Here is a 13,871-nt window from a genome sequence, read left to right as displayed (position 1 = left end):
CCAAGTTCTTTTTATTTATTTATTTTTTTATTTTTTAAGATTTACTTATTTATTTGAAAGGCAGAGTTAGAGAGATATCTTCCATCTGCTGTTTCACTCCCCAGATGTCTGCAACAGCCTGGGCTGTACAGAACGAAGCCATGAGCATGGAGCTTCTTCTAGGTACTCTCATGTGGGGGCAGGGGCCCCAGCACTTAGGGCACCCACTACTGTTTACTCAGGTGCATTAGCAGGGAGCTAGATCAGAAGAGGAGCTGTTGAGACTCATATCAGTGCCCACTTGGGATGCTGGTGCTGCAGGCAGCAGCTTCATGCACTAGGCCCTAGCACATGGCCCCTCTTTTTATTTTTTAATACTGAAGCAAAATTTAATTAAAAAGAAATACAGGTGATAGACCAGGCATGGTTCTTTCTAAGGAAGTTCTTTCTCAGGAAAGAACTAAGCACCAAGTTTGCATTCAGACTAGAATTTTTATGGTTTTGGATATGAGTCCTCTCCCTCTTCCCTGCCTGAGATGTCTCCTTTGGGGGGGGGGGGGAATTCCTGAGCATGGAATTCCTAAAATTCCTCCCAGAATTTTGCCAACCTCATTGGTTCAGGGCTGAAGAGATTACCCTAAGCTGTCCCAGTGAAGGAGCTGGGACCAACCCAACCAGGTTTTTGAACAATGAAAGCTGATATGCAAACGCTGCTTCATTGCTGCATTTATTACCTCATTCAACCACAGAAGAAACCCGCCAAGCTTATTAAAAAACAGCAATACTTCAGATGTGTAATGCTGGTTTGCTTCAAAGCCTCGCTTCTGTATTTCTTCACACTCACACAAAATTGACTATCTACCTACGTTAACATTACCCCTCAAGAGAAGTAACTCATAATCTTGTTGGAGGTAACATGGATGACAGTCCATCTTCTATATTTTTTTGGAGCTGACATATGGGAATAGAGCTGTTTATGAGTATTCTTCTTTTGCTGTCTGTCCTATGGTGTTTGAGGGTGACCTTGGAAAAACTGCCGTTGTGATCCAGAAGGTTGTCACATTATCCAATAGGATAGGCTGGAAACCATGCCTTATAACCACCAGGAACTGGAAAGATTTTATTCTGTTAGAGTCAAAATGACAACTGAGGGCATACAAAACATGGTATAAAGAAAAGCTGTAGATGGATGAGAGTTATAGGGCCAACAAGGTGCAATCATCAGCATTTCCATGACCAGATGTTAAACTAAAGATTTCAGTACAGCATAAAACACCCCCTGTTAGTTGGCATGTCTAATGCCTCCCTGTTATGTAGGATTGTGTTCAGCTTGCTAGGTTCTTGATTAGGGGCCAGGGAGGAAATGAGATAGCATTCTGATGCCAACCAAGAGTTATTTTTCTATAGATACATATTCCCCTACCATAGAAAGAGCATTCTTTTGCTGGAGAGTGTAATGGAATCACTAGGAGAGAATAATTTAGAAATTCCAGCTTGAATATCTATCCCCATGAAGCATAGTCCCAGAAGGTAAGAGTACTTAGTTGATGCATAGTGTCTAACTTTGAGTTTCCTAGAAGTGACAGTAAAAAGGGAACCCAAGATGATATATGATGATGTAAAGTAGGAATTTTAAAACTTCCTTCTGAGGAAAATAATTTGTGCTGCTGACAATTTTGAAAGAAATTGATTACTTGAGAATTTATCTAAATTGCTAAAGGCCATAAAAACTTAGTAGAACAAGATGAATTTTTAAAAATTTTAAAATTTAGTGTACATTGCATCTATACAAAATTGATAGGATGATACAACCAACATCCACACAACCATCTTCTGAATTTGATAATTATACCATTTTTCCCTACTTAATTTTTCTGATTTTAGCTCAATATGCTAAGGTATAAAAATAGTATTATATATGTTGCCCCCAATATTTAAGTGTGCATTTTAAAAATATGAACAATTTCCTACAAAACAGAAATAGTGATATTGGATGTTGTCATACTTAATAAAACAAAATAAAAATTCCTAGTACCATTAAGCATGGTATTCAGATTCAATTGTTGCTCCTGAAAATGATATAATCTGAGATATCAAAACAACATCTAGCATCATATCATGGAATATGCCAAGGCTAACCATACAATTTTTGGGGTTACTTATATCAAGATTCGAAGAATGAGGAATGACTATTCAAGGTGGAACTCTAACCTGTTAAGTATGGCACAATCTTTAAGAGCTTTTCTCAAAGAAATTGTGGAGAAAGAAGTCTTAGATATTTTTCTTAAAAAAATAATTCATTCCGTGTACTGCTTTATAATTGACACACATGTACCTAGGATGATCAACGGTGCTATTCAATGGGGTTTATTCTAAACGTGCTCTGATATCAGCTACCTAATCTGGCACTGGACCGTTTTCATCACCCTCACAGTTCTCTTCTACCCCTTTGGAGTAACTCCACACTCAATAAAAACAATGGATTTTTATACTCACAGAAAGATTTAGCTTATTCTTTATCTTTGTAATACATGGTATCATGAAGATTGCATTCTTTGGTTTCTGTCACATTTGGTAAGCTGAATATAATGATACCGAAATTTTTTTTATCATGTATCAGTCTTATTTTCTGTTTTATTGATGTATCTGATTCTTTTATAACAATATATAAAAATTTGTGATTTTTGTTGATATATATTGGATTGTTATGATTCCTTTGCACTCATGAATAAGGATGCTGTGAACATTGCTATATGATAATCATAGATTTTTTTCATCTATTTTGAGAAGTGCTAAAGAAGGCAATCATCACGTAAGTGTGTGCTTAACTTTGTAAGAAACTACAAAATCATTTCCAAAATGATGAAAACCATTTTACACACCTACAAAGGATGAATTAGAAGTCCAGTAATTCCAAATTGGCATCTACATTTAATAGTGTAAGTCTTTTTAATTTTAACCATTCTGGTGGATATAGAATGGTTTTTTAGTGGTGTAATACAATATATAGTCTCTTCCCTTTTCTTAAAATTATAATGTCACATGCCCATTTTATTAGGTTAGGTATCTTATTCTGTTGAGCTCTATACATTACTTTTGTATTCTAGATACAAAACTTTCAAAGAGAAGGTCTACTTCTTGTATGTGGCCTTCATTTTCATCTTTTAAAATGATGACCTTTAAGACCAAAAAATGTTTAACTTAATTAAATTTAATGTATCTATTTAATATGAATACTTATGGTACTCAGGAAAATTTTACTTGCAAAGATCATAAAGACATTGTCCTTGTATTCCTCTGGAAGTTTTATAGTTTTAGACTTTATGTTTACATTTATGATCTGTCTGGAATAATTTTTTGTATGTGATGTTAGATAGGAATCATGGTTCAGTTTTTTCCAAATGAATCTTCTATTGTTCTAATGTTCTTTTTGAAGAAACTGTGTTTTCCCACTGATTTTCTAAGTTTTTGACCTCTAGACTTTCTGAAAAAAAAAAAACAATTGACCAAATATGTAAGAATCTATACTAGACTTCTCTGTCCTATTTATAATTCAAAAAATCATCTTGAACTGAGGATTTATAGTAAATCTTAAAATCTTAGACGAGGTCCTCCAAATCTGTTCTTTACAATTATGTTGACTATTCTACAACTTTGTCTATAATAATTTGAAAATGGACTTCTTAACCTTAATAATAAACAGCAATTTGATTGTTATGGAATGGAGTTTGTTTATATATATAAATATATATATAGAGAGAGAGAGAATATCAATATCATTGTATCTTTAATTATATATTTCTTCTCTTATTATATTGTTCATAGATTCTTTCTGCAATATATTTTGGTTTTACATATAGAAGTCTTAAATAGTTTTCATTAAACATTTTTCTTAATTATTTTATATTTTGATTTTAATTAAATCACTTCCTCAATTATTTGTTGCTAATGTTTTGAAATATATTATCTTTGGGGTCAGCAATGTTGTGCAGTGGGCTAAACCACTGCTGCCACACTGGCTTTCCATGCGAAAGCTGGTTCGAGTCCTGGATGGTCTACTTCCTATTGAATTCCCTGCTAATGTGCTTGGGAAAGCAGTGGAAGACAGCCCCAATTCTTAAAGCACTCCCATCCATATGGAAGACCCAAACGAAGCTGGTGGCTCATGGCTTTGACTTGCTCCAGCCCCAGCTATTGCAGACATTTGGGGAGTGAACCAGCAGATGGAAAATTTCTATGTGTGTCTCTGTAACACTGCCTTTCAAATCAACTAATTAATTAAAAAACAAAATATATAATATTGAATATTGAATTCATGTTGTCAAGCTAATTCATATATTAGTTCTAGGAACTTGTAAAAGTTTTGAGATTTTTCTGTGATTATCACATCCTCTGTTAACACAAAGAAGTTATGATTTATGTCTAAATTCTGTGGCAGTTATAGTTTGCCTGTGCTTAAGTCACTGCATTGGATATCTAATACAACTTTAAATAGTGGTGATGAAATCAGCTTCCTCTTATTCCCAATCACAGACAGTACGTGTTCAACATTTTACTGAGAGTTGCTCTTGTTTGTATATGCCCCATCTCAAATTGAAAATATTTGCTTTCCATTTCTACTTTGGTTAAAGGTGTTATCGTAGTTTGTGTTTAAATTTAACCAAATGATTTCTCCTGCATTCAATGAGATAAGCATACTTTTTTTTTTTCACCCTTTCTCTTCTATTTATATTGTATGAAAGTACTCCAAAAAGTTCACGGAATTTTTTGAATTAAAAGATAATGTACACTCTCCATGAACTTTTTGAAACCTTCTCTTGTATATATGTATATGTCTAACATATATTGGTTTCTTTTGATATTACAATACACATTTTAATCTGTGTAGTTTGAATTAATCATATGTGACTTTATATGTAATGTCATAATCTATTACAGAATAATCTCTTTCTTCCCTTTGCTGATGTTGTCATGTAATATTTTTGCTTTACATAAATGTCTTTAAATAAAATTCAGAAAAACATTTACACTTACATTTTTACTATTTTTAGTGTGATTTTTTTTTGCCTAGTGAATCATATTTTAATACAGTTTTACATCCATAGAGTCTAAAAAAGTTCATATACTTCATATAGTATGTACTTCTACAAAACTTTTGTTGATCTTAAAATATTTTATCTCCATTTTCGGAAATATATTTTTGTTATGTACAGAGTGCTAGGTTGACTTTTTTTTTTCTTTTCTTGGAATTTTCAGGATGTCATTCCATTATCTTTTAGCCTACTTTTTGTATGATGAAATGTCAGCTATCATTTTTATGATTATTTTCTTATATGTAAAATCTCATTTTCTCTTTTGCTTTTAGGCTTTTTCTTTTCCTTTCTTCTCTTTTGAGATATAAATCTTGTCTAGTTTCTGTCTGCTTTGACTGCATTGTGCTATCTTAAATGGTTATTTTTTTCCCCAGATGTTTTCATGTTATTATCTGGACATTTAGTGCTATATAATGCACTGTGTCATTACCAAAAAATAGAACCCAAGTTTGTTTTTAATATTTAACCATTTATTTCTATTCTTGGTGATTTTCATTCTTCATTCTATTGTGTGGACCATGTTTTGTATATATTTTCCTCTATCAAAAAATCTTTAAAACTTCTTTTAGATCAGGTAGCTGATGACAAAATACTCTCTGCTTTCATTATTTGAAAGAACATTTCACCTTCACTGGAAGCTGAATACTCTATCTGATATAAATAAATTGTTCCATTATGGTCTGGATTTCAAATCTTTAGACAAAAAGTCTGTGAGCATTTGTGTGTTTATTACTGTCTATATAGCGTGTCTTGTTTCCTTCTGATTTTGAGAATTCTGTCTTTCTCTTTTGTTTTTAGAAACTCACTATCCCCTTTGTGATTTCCCTTGTGTCTAGCCTTCCTAAGTTTTGTTGAGCTTTTTGAATATGTGTTAATACTCCTCCTAAACTTTTTAAAACCTTTACTTTCTTTTAGGCTGGCGCCACGGCTTACTAGGGTAATCCTCTGCCTTGCAGCACCGGCACACCGGGTTCTAGTCCTGGTCGGGGCACCGGATTCTGTCCCGGTTGCCCCTCTTCCAGGCCAGCTCTCTGCTGTGGCCAGGGAGTGCAGTGGAGGATGGCCCAAGTGCTTGGGCCCTGCACCCCATGGGAGACCAGGAGAAGTACCTGGCTCCTGCCTTCAGATCAGTGCGGTGCACCGGTCACAGCGGCCATTGGAGGGTGAACCAACGGCAAAGGAAGACCTTTCTCTCTGTCTCTCTCTCTCACTGTCCACTCTGCCTCTCAAAAAGAAAAAAAAAAAAAAAAAAAAAAAACCTCTACTTTCTTTTTTTTATTTCCTTGAATACCTCACTGTCCTCTCACTGAAGATGTGCATGGTAGAGTACTTGATGTAGTCCAACAGTCTACTTTGTCACTGCTCATTTTTTAACTATTTTTTTCTCTCTCTGCCTTATATTTTGAAAGTTTTCTGCACAAAGTTAATGTAGATCCCCATTGTAGTGGTGATGAAATACCCGTATAGGGGTGGAGGAAGGAAGCCATTTGGCCCTTGTTCTTTCCCTTTCTACCAGTGAGGGCAGAGAATTCATCTCTTCTGCATTACTCAACAACTGAAGACAACATCTGAAGCAGAGAGCAGCCCTCAGGAGACAATGATCCTGTTAACGCCCTGATCTAGAACTTCTCCTCCTGCCGGCGCCGCGGCTCACTAGGCTAATCCTCCGCCTAGCGGCGCCGGCACCCCGGGTTCTAGCCCCGGTCGGGGCGCCGGATTCTGTCCCGGTTGCCCCTCTTCCAGGCCAGCTCTCTGCTGTGGCCAGGGAGTGCAGTGGAGGATGGCCCAGGTGCTTGGGCCCTGCACCCCATGGGAGACCAGGAAAAGCACCTGGCTCCTGGCTCCTGCCATCGGATCAGCGCGGTGCGCCGGCCGCAGCGTGCCGGCCGCGGCGGCCATTGGAGGGTGAACCAACGGCAAAAGGAAGACCTTTCTCTCTGTCTCTCTCTCACTGTCCACTCTGCCTGTCAAAAAAAAAAATAATTAAAAAAAAAATAAATAAAAAAATAAAAAAATAGAACTTCTCCTCCTGTTGGACTGAGAGAGAAATTTCTATTACAGTACCGTGAATGAACTAAGACATTATGCTCAGGTTTGGATAGTTTCCGCTCCTTGATTTCAAGTTGTTTGATCATTTTTCCCTTTGAATTATTTAATGTTATTAATCCTACCCATGGATTTATTTTTCTCATACTATATTTTTCATCTCCAAGATTCATATTTGATAATATTTAAATTCTGTTTCCATGATCATTGTGTTCACATTTTCCTTTAAATCCTTGAGCCTTATTAAGCAGATTATTAACAGCTGTTTTAAACTGCTTATTTGTTGATTCAATCATTTCGCTAACTCCTCAGTTTGTTTCTATTTAACAATTTTCCTCTAACTTAAGTGTTACATGTTCCTTCTCTTAATTTGATAGTAATTTTTTACTGGATGTTATACACACAATTTTATGAGTCAAAGTTGTGGATTTTTGTGTATGCATTTCTATTTTTTAATACTTTATTTATTTATTTAAATATATACCTATTTATTTGAACAGAGTGAAAAAGAGAAAGAGAGAGGGAGGGATTGGGGGAGAGAGAGAGAGAGAGAAACAGAGAGAGTGAGAGACAGAGACAGAGAGATCTTTCATCCACTGGTACATGTCCCAAATGGCCACAACAGTCACAGCTGGGCCAGGTCAAAGCCAGGAGCCTGGAATTAGTGGGAATTCATTTTTCAGAGTAGCTTTAGCATCACAGAAAAATTTAGAGGAATATCCAGAGACTTCCTATATTCCTCTTGGCTCTTCCCTGCTTCCCTACCTGCAGGGCACACACACACTCAACCTGAACGCCAACAGCATTCTCACATTCCCACCAACATAGTACATTTGTACTATAAATAAACCTACATTAACACCTCATTTTCACTCAAAGTCCATGCTTACATTAGAACTCATTTCACTTATCTTTTATTGTCTCCATAGTTTTGCCTTCTCCAAAATGCCATAAATTTGGAATTACACAGTACGTAAACTTTTCCTGCTGACTTCTTTCACTTAAAAATATGCATTTAAACTTCCTTTACATCTTTTCATAGCTTGTAACTCATTTCTCTTTAGCACTGAATGATATTCCGTTGGTACAACAGTTTACTTATCCATTCAGATTCTGAGGGACATTTTGATTGCTTCCAAATTTTTACAAGTATGTGTAGTTTTCTTTTAAAGAGTGCTGGACTTTGATATTTCTGGAATGTGCTGATACTTTTGAGAAACTTTTCCTTTCAGAATTTTGGATTGAGGAATATAGTAGCTTTTACTCTATGGCTAGTTTGGCCTGCTGTTAGTATATATTCTATGTAGCTTATTCACTAAACATTTCTATGCTCAATACGTACTCTTTATTTTGACCATCAAAACTTGAATTCATCTCTCATTCTGTGTAAGCTCCAGAAACTCTTCACACCAGCACCATTCACTCTCTTGAAGTTTTACTGTTGCTATGCATGTCATACTGTTCACAAAAGAAACTGAAACCTACAGACTGATTTCTCAAGCTCTTTTATTTTTTCTGCACAGACTCCCTTCTGCTATTCTGTACATTATAAATTCTGGACATTTCAGTCTCCCCTAACTCAGGCAAATGCCTCATATCTAACGTATGGATTGTGACACTATCCTCTCAACTGCATCATCACCCTCCTCACTACCTGCACCTGGATTCCAAAAAGTGTTTCCAAGTAGAGAGCTCAGCTAATCATGGCACTTACCTCATTTGGTCTCTCTGTCTCAGGGAACACTCCTTTTGCTCTGCTTCAAATAAAATATTGAAAACCCACTGTTTAATGCATTTTTCCAGTTTTGTAGTTTTCAGAGGAGGAAGTTCAGTTTTGGTTATTCTGCTAGGCCAGAAATAAAGGTTCTCAATATTTACTTATTTTAGTTTTAATTCTCTATTTTTCTTTTCTTAGTCTTCCCAAGAGAATAGTTGAATCTCAGAGTTGTAAGAGGCTTAAAAGTTGAAATATTGATATTTCTTACATGAGTCTCTTAGAAGTAATTACCCAGTGTCTGTGTGAACATTTCATGCAGTATGCATCTCACTACATCTCAATAGCCTATTACTTCTTTGATAGTTGTAATTGTTTAAAAATTCTTCCTTATGATTAGCTGAAATCTACCTGCACTTATTTCTGCACTTGATCTTATCCAAAAGGCCAAGAAGCATTCTGCACTTAATACTGTTTCCTGATCTTCCATCTTTGGATTCATTTACTGAGATTGCTTTAAACTTGCATAAGTTATAATTCAACTATAAATGTATCTTTTCTAAAAACAACAAAGCAATAATATCTAATTTTGTTATACTAAACTTTTCAATAAAATGATTTTTGTATCTGTTGTCATACTAGAGAAGGTATAATTAGTTCCAATATTAAAAATTAACAAATTAAAATCTTAAAATTGCAAGTTGAGTTGCTGAAGAATTGAAAGATAGTGAGCATCTGCCAATTTAATTCTTCATTGTTAATAATATCAATATCTAGTAGAACGCAGTAGAGAGGATGGTTGGTATCATATTGGCCATTCAGGCAGGACTAAGCACTGATTTAGTCATCATTAGGTAATCTACGTATTTGCAGATTTAATTCATTAGAAAATAGAAAAAGCAAAAATGAAGAAGTTAGGTAAATAGCAAATAAACTCTAATGATTTCAAAATAACAAATATTATATTATCCAGGATCAAAAGAGATAGTTTAGGTATAAATTTTCTGACTATGTTGGTGAAAAATAATTCAGGTGAAAAAACCTACTTACATATTAAATATTAATTGTTCAGTATTGTTCAACAATAATGCTTATTTTGTCACACATTTATTAAAAATATAAATATGCATACCATTGAAAGCTGAAGCTCTCATCAAAGATATGTAAGATGAGCTCTACTTTAGCCAGCGCTGTGGCTCATTAGGCTAATCCTCCGCCTTGAGGCACCGGCACACCAGGTTCTAGTTCCGGTCGGGGCGCCAGATTCTGTCCTGGTTGCCACTCTTCCAGGCCAGCTCTCTGCTTTGGCCAGGGAGTGCAGTGGAGGATGGCCCAAGTCCTTGGGCCCTGCATCCCTTGGGAGACCAGGAGAAGCACCTGGCTCCTGCCTTCGGATCAGCGCGGTGTGCTGGAGGGTGAACCAACGGCAAAGGAAGACCTTTCTTTCTGTCTCTGTCTCTCTCTCACTGTCCACTCTGCCTTTCAAAAAAATTTTACATTAAAATTTAAATGAATAAACATTTATCCAGCTATTTTTCTTTAAATTATGGTTAGTGTTGAAAATTAACTGAAATGTGATCCCTGTTGAACATGGTGGTGGGAATGGAAGAGGGAAGAGATGTATAATTTGGGACATGCTCAGGCTGACTTGCCCCAAGTGGTGGAGTTGGAAGCATACCAGGGGATTCCAATTCAATCCCATCGAGGTGGCATGTACCAATGCCATCTCACTGTTCCAGGTGATCAGTTTCAGTTCACAGTTGGTCATGGTGAAGGGACTGGGAGTCAAAGGGAGCACATAAACAAGTCTAGTACCTGCTAACGCTAACTGATGGAGTAAATAAAGGGGAGAGTGATCCAACATGGGAAGTGAGATACTCAGCAGACTCATAGAATGGCAGATGTCCTAAATAGCACTCTGGCCTCAGAATCAGCCCTAAAGGCATTCGGAGCTGGCTGAAGAGCTCATGAGAGTATTTCAGGCATGGAAAGCCAAGACACTCTGGCAAAAGATCTCTGCGAGTGAGATCCCAGTGGAAAGAACAGGTCATCAGAGAAGGAGGTACCTTTCTCTGAACGGAGGAGAGAACCTCCACTTTGACTATGACCTTGTCTAAACAAGATAAGAGTCGGAGAACTCAGAGGGCTTCCATAGCCTTGGAAACTCATGACTGGAGCATAGGGAGATTACTGATGCCATAGACAGGAGTGTCAATTGGTAAAGTCAACAACAGGAGTCACTGTGCACTTACTCCTCATGTAGGATCTCTATCCTTAATGTGCTGTGCATTGAGATTTAATGCTATAATGAGTACTCAAACAATATATTTCACTTTGTGTTTCTATGGGGGTGCAAACTGTTGAAATCCTTACTTAATGCATACTAAACTGATCCTCTGTAAAAAAAAAAAAAAAAAAAAAAAAAAAAATTATCAATTCCCAACTTGACTCTCACTGGGATTAAACATGACAATAGGTCTGCTCTGATTTCATCATCATTTAAAAAAATCATCTATTATTTTTCACTTTATGTTTCTGTGTGGGAGCAAACTGTTGAAATCCATACTTAATGTATACTAAGCTGATCTTCTGTATATTAAGATAATCGAAAATGAATCTTGATGTGAATGGAAGGGGAGAGGGAGTGGGAAAGGGGAGGGTTGTGGGTGGGAGGGACGGTATGGGGGGGAAGCCATTGTAATCCATAAGTCGTACTTTGGAAAATTATATGCATTAAATAAAAGTTTAAAAAAAAATTATGGTTAGGAAATGCAAGATCTGAGATTTTTAGACCCTATCAATTTGATTCTTAAATGCTTGCACTTGCTATGATAATTTCTGGCTTCCAGCCTCCTTAGAATTTAAGCTGTGGTACCGGCAATTTGTGTTTAGAAGCTGGGATTAATCCGTGTGGTATAATTAGAAAAATGCAGGAATTTAACAGTTCCTATCACACTACCATCATCATAAAAATTTTATTTCCTTTACAAAATGATAACATATACTATCTAACTTCTCATGAAAAGTGTTGTCAAAAATATAAAGCCAAACTACATATAGGTAGGCACCTTCACCCTCCAAAGTAATTACTACAAAGTAATTACTATAAATAACTATTGCTAAGTTGCTATTTTATTGATTTGATTTGAAATTGTGAATGACCAGCAGTTTGGAAATGTTTTAGGAAGACAAGCCAGATGAAAGTACTCAGTATAGATTAGGTCAGTAGTCAGCAATTGCTTGGTTCGCCACCTACTTTTGTAAAGAAAGTTTTATTGAAACACTAATTTGCCTGAATACTATCTATGGTGCTAAAATAGTAGACTGTGGTAGTTGTAACCGAGACTCTATGGCAAATAAAGCTAAAATATTTACTTTTCACACTTCTACGGAAAATCTTTGCTAACAGCTGCAATAGATGATATTAATTCCTGGGAGGTATAAGTTAGTGTTGATAGCCCTAACATCAGCAGATTGAGCTTTATATGTTAGAGATTCATGAGCGGGTTGGGTGTTACAGAATTTACATGCAAAGATTGTTTATTTCAACAAATTAATTAAGCATTGATTATTAGTCACAAAAAAACTCTGAGGAGACAGATGGACTATTTTAGGTTAGTATAGAATGTGGATTTATGCCTGAATCAGAGATCGTTTTGAAAACTAAAATCTTACCTATGATTAGAACTTAATGTATTTGAAGACATTTTAAAAAAAAGTAGACTGGCTTTGAGGATGGCTGACTTCAGAGTTTATAATGGAGGGAAGGACTAAATTATTTTCCTTCTACTTTTTTGAGTTCTTAGATGCAATCTCTCTGACAAAAAGCAAAAGCAAAACCAAAACCAAAACCAAAAACAGAAAAGAAAAGGTCAGCAAGAAAGAAAGCAAGGGTACCAGCTCTTTGGTGTAGAAGGTTAAGCCTCAACCTGCTGTGCTGGCATCCCATGTAGGCACCAGTTCTAGTCCTGGGTGTTCCACTTCCAATCCAGCTCTGCTAACGTGCCTGGGGAAACAGTGGAAGATGGCCCAAGTAGCTATGCCCTTGCACCCACATAGGAGACCTGGGAGCAGCTCCTGATTCCTGGTTTCGGCCTTGCCCAGCCTTGGTCATTGTGGCCATTTGGGGAGTGAACCAGCAGCTGGAAGATCCCGCTCTTTCTTCTCTCTCTCTGTATCTCTGCCTTTCAAATAAATAAATAAATCTTTTTTAAAAAGCAGAGAGAAAACAAGCAGAAGTTTATTAGTATGCATTTATACATGAAAGGAAATTAGGGGAAGAATAACTCAGAGAAGTGGCTTTTTTTGGCTTTAATTTTTTTAGTTTTGTAAAAGGGAACAAATTTCATATATACAGTTTAAGAGTATTATGATTCTCCTTTCCGCCTCTCTCCCTTCTCGCTGCTGCCAAGAGTCGCTTCCCGGTGGTGTTCGGGCGAAGTGGGTGCTGGTCCGCGGCCTGGTCGCCATGCCCCAGAAAATCGAGGAGATCAAGGACTTCCTGCTCACGGCCCGGCGGAAGGATGCCAAGTCCGTCAAGATCAAGAAGAACAAGGACAACGTGAAGTTCAAGGTGCGCTACAGCCGCTACCTCTACACGCTGGTCATCATGGACAAGGAGAAGGCCGAGAAGCTGAAGCAGTCCCTGCCCCCAGGCCTGGCCATGAAGGAGCTGAAATGAACCGGAGAAGCGGCTGGAACTGCATTAAAGTGTTAAAGTGCTTCCCCCCCCCCCCAAAAAAAAAAAAAGTATTATGATTCTTTCCTCCCTACCCTCTTGGGAATGCATCAAATAAGTGATCCATCAATGTGTGTCTAGCATTCAGAAAAACAAGAACAAACCAAACCCAAAAAAAGTAGGAAGAAAGAAATAATAAAAGTTGCAGAAGAAATTAAAAAACTTAAAAAAATCAGTGAGATGAAGAGTTTTTTATTGAAAATTTAAAACATTGATACACCATTGATCCAACTAACCAAAAAAGGGAGAAGGTAAAATAAAATGGGAGATGAAAAAGGAGATAGTACAACAGATACTATAG

General features: G+C 36.7%; 1 pseudogene across 1 annotated transcript; it reads left to right on the top strand.

Annotated features, from left to right (window-relative positions):
- Positions 1-13,207: 13,207 nt before the first annotated feature.
- LOC127490272 (large ribosomal subunit protein eL38 pseudogene) lies at positions 13,208-13,554 on the top strand (annotated as a pseudogene). Its single transcript, XR_016213856.1, has one exon. The product of XR_016213856.1 is annotated as a large ribosomal subunit protein eL38 pseudogene (transcript).
- Positions 13,555-13,871: the final 317 nt, after the last annotated feature.

The sequence above is a fragment of the Oryctolagus cuniculus genome, chromosome 1, assembly GCF_051225735.1.
Source record: "Oryctolagus cuniculus isolate XC-2025 breed Fujian yellow rabbit chromosome 1, ASM5122573v1, whole genome shotgun sequence".
Taxonomy (NCBI): Eukaryota; Metazoa; Chordata; class Mammalia; order Lagomorpha; family Leporidae; genus Oryctolagus; species Oryctolagus cuniculus.
Note: the sequence above shows the minus strand (reverse complement) of the source record. Positions and strands in the feature narration are given on the sequence as shown.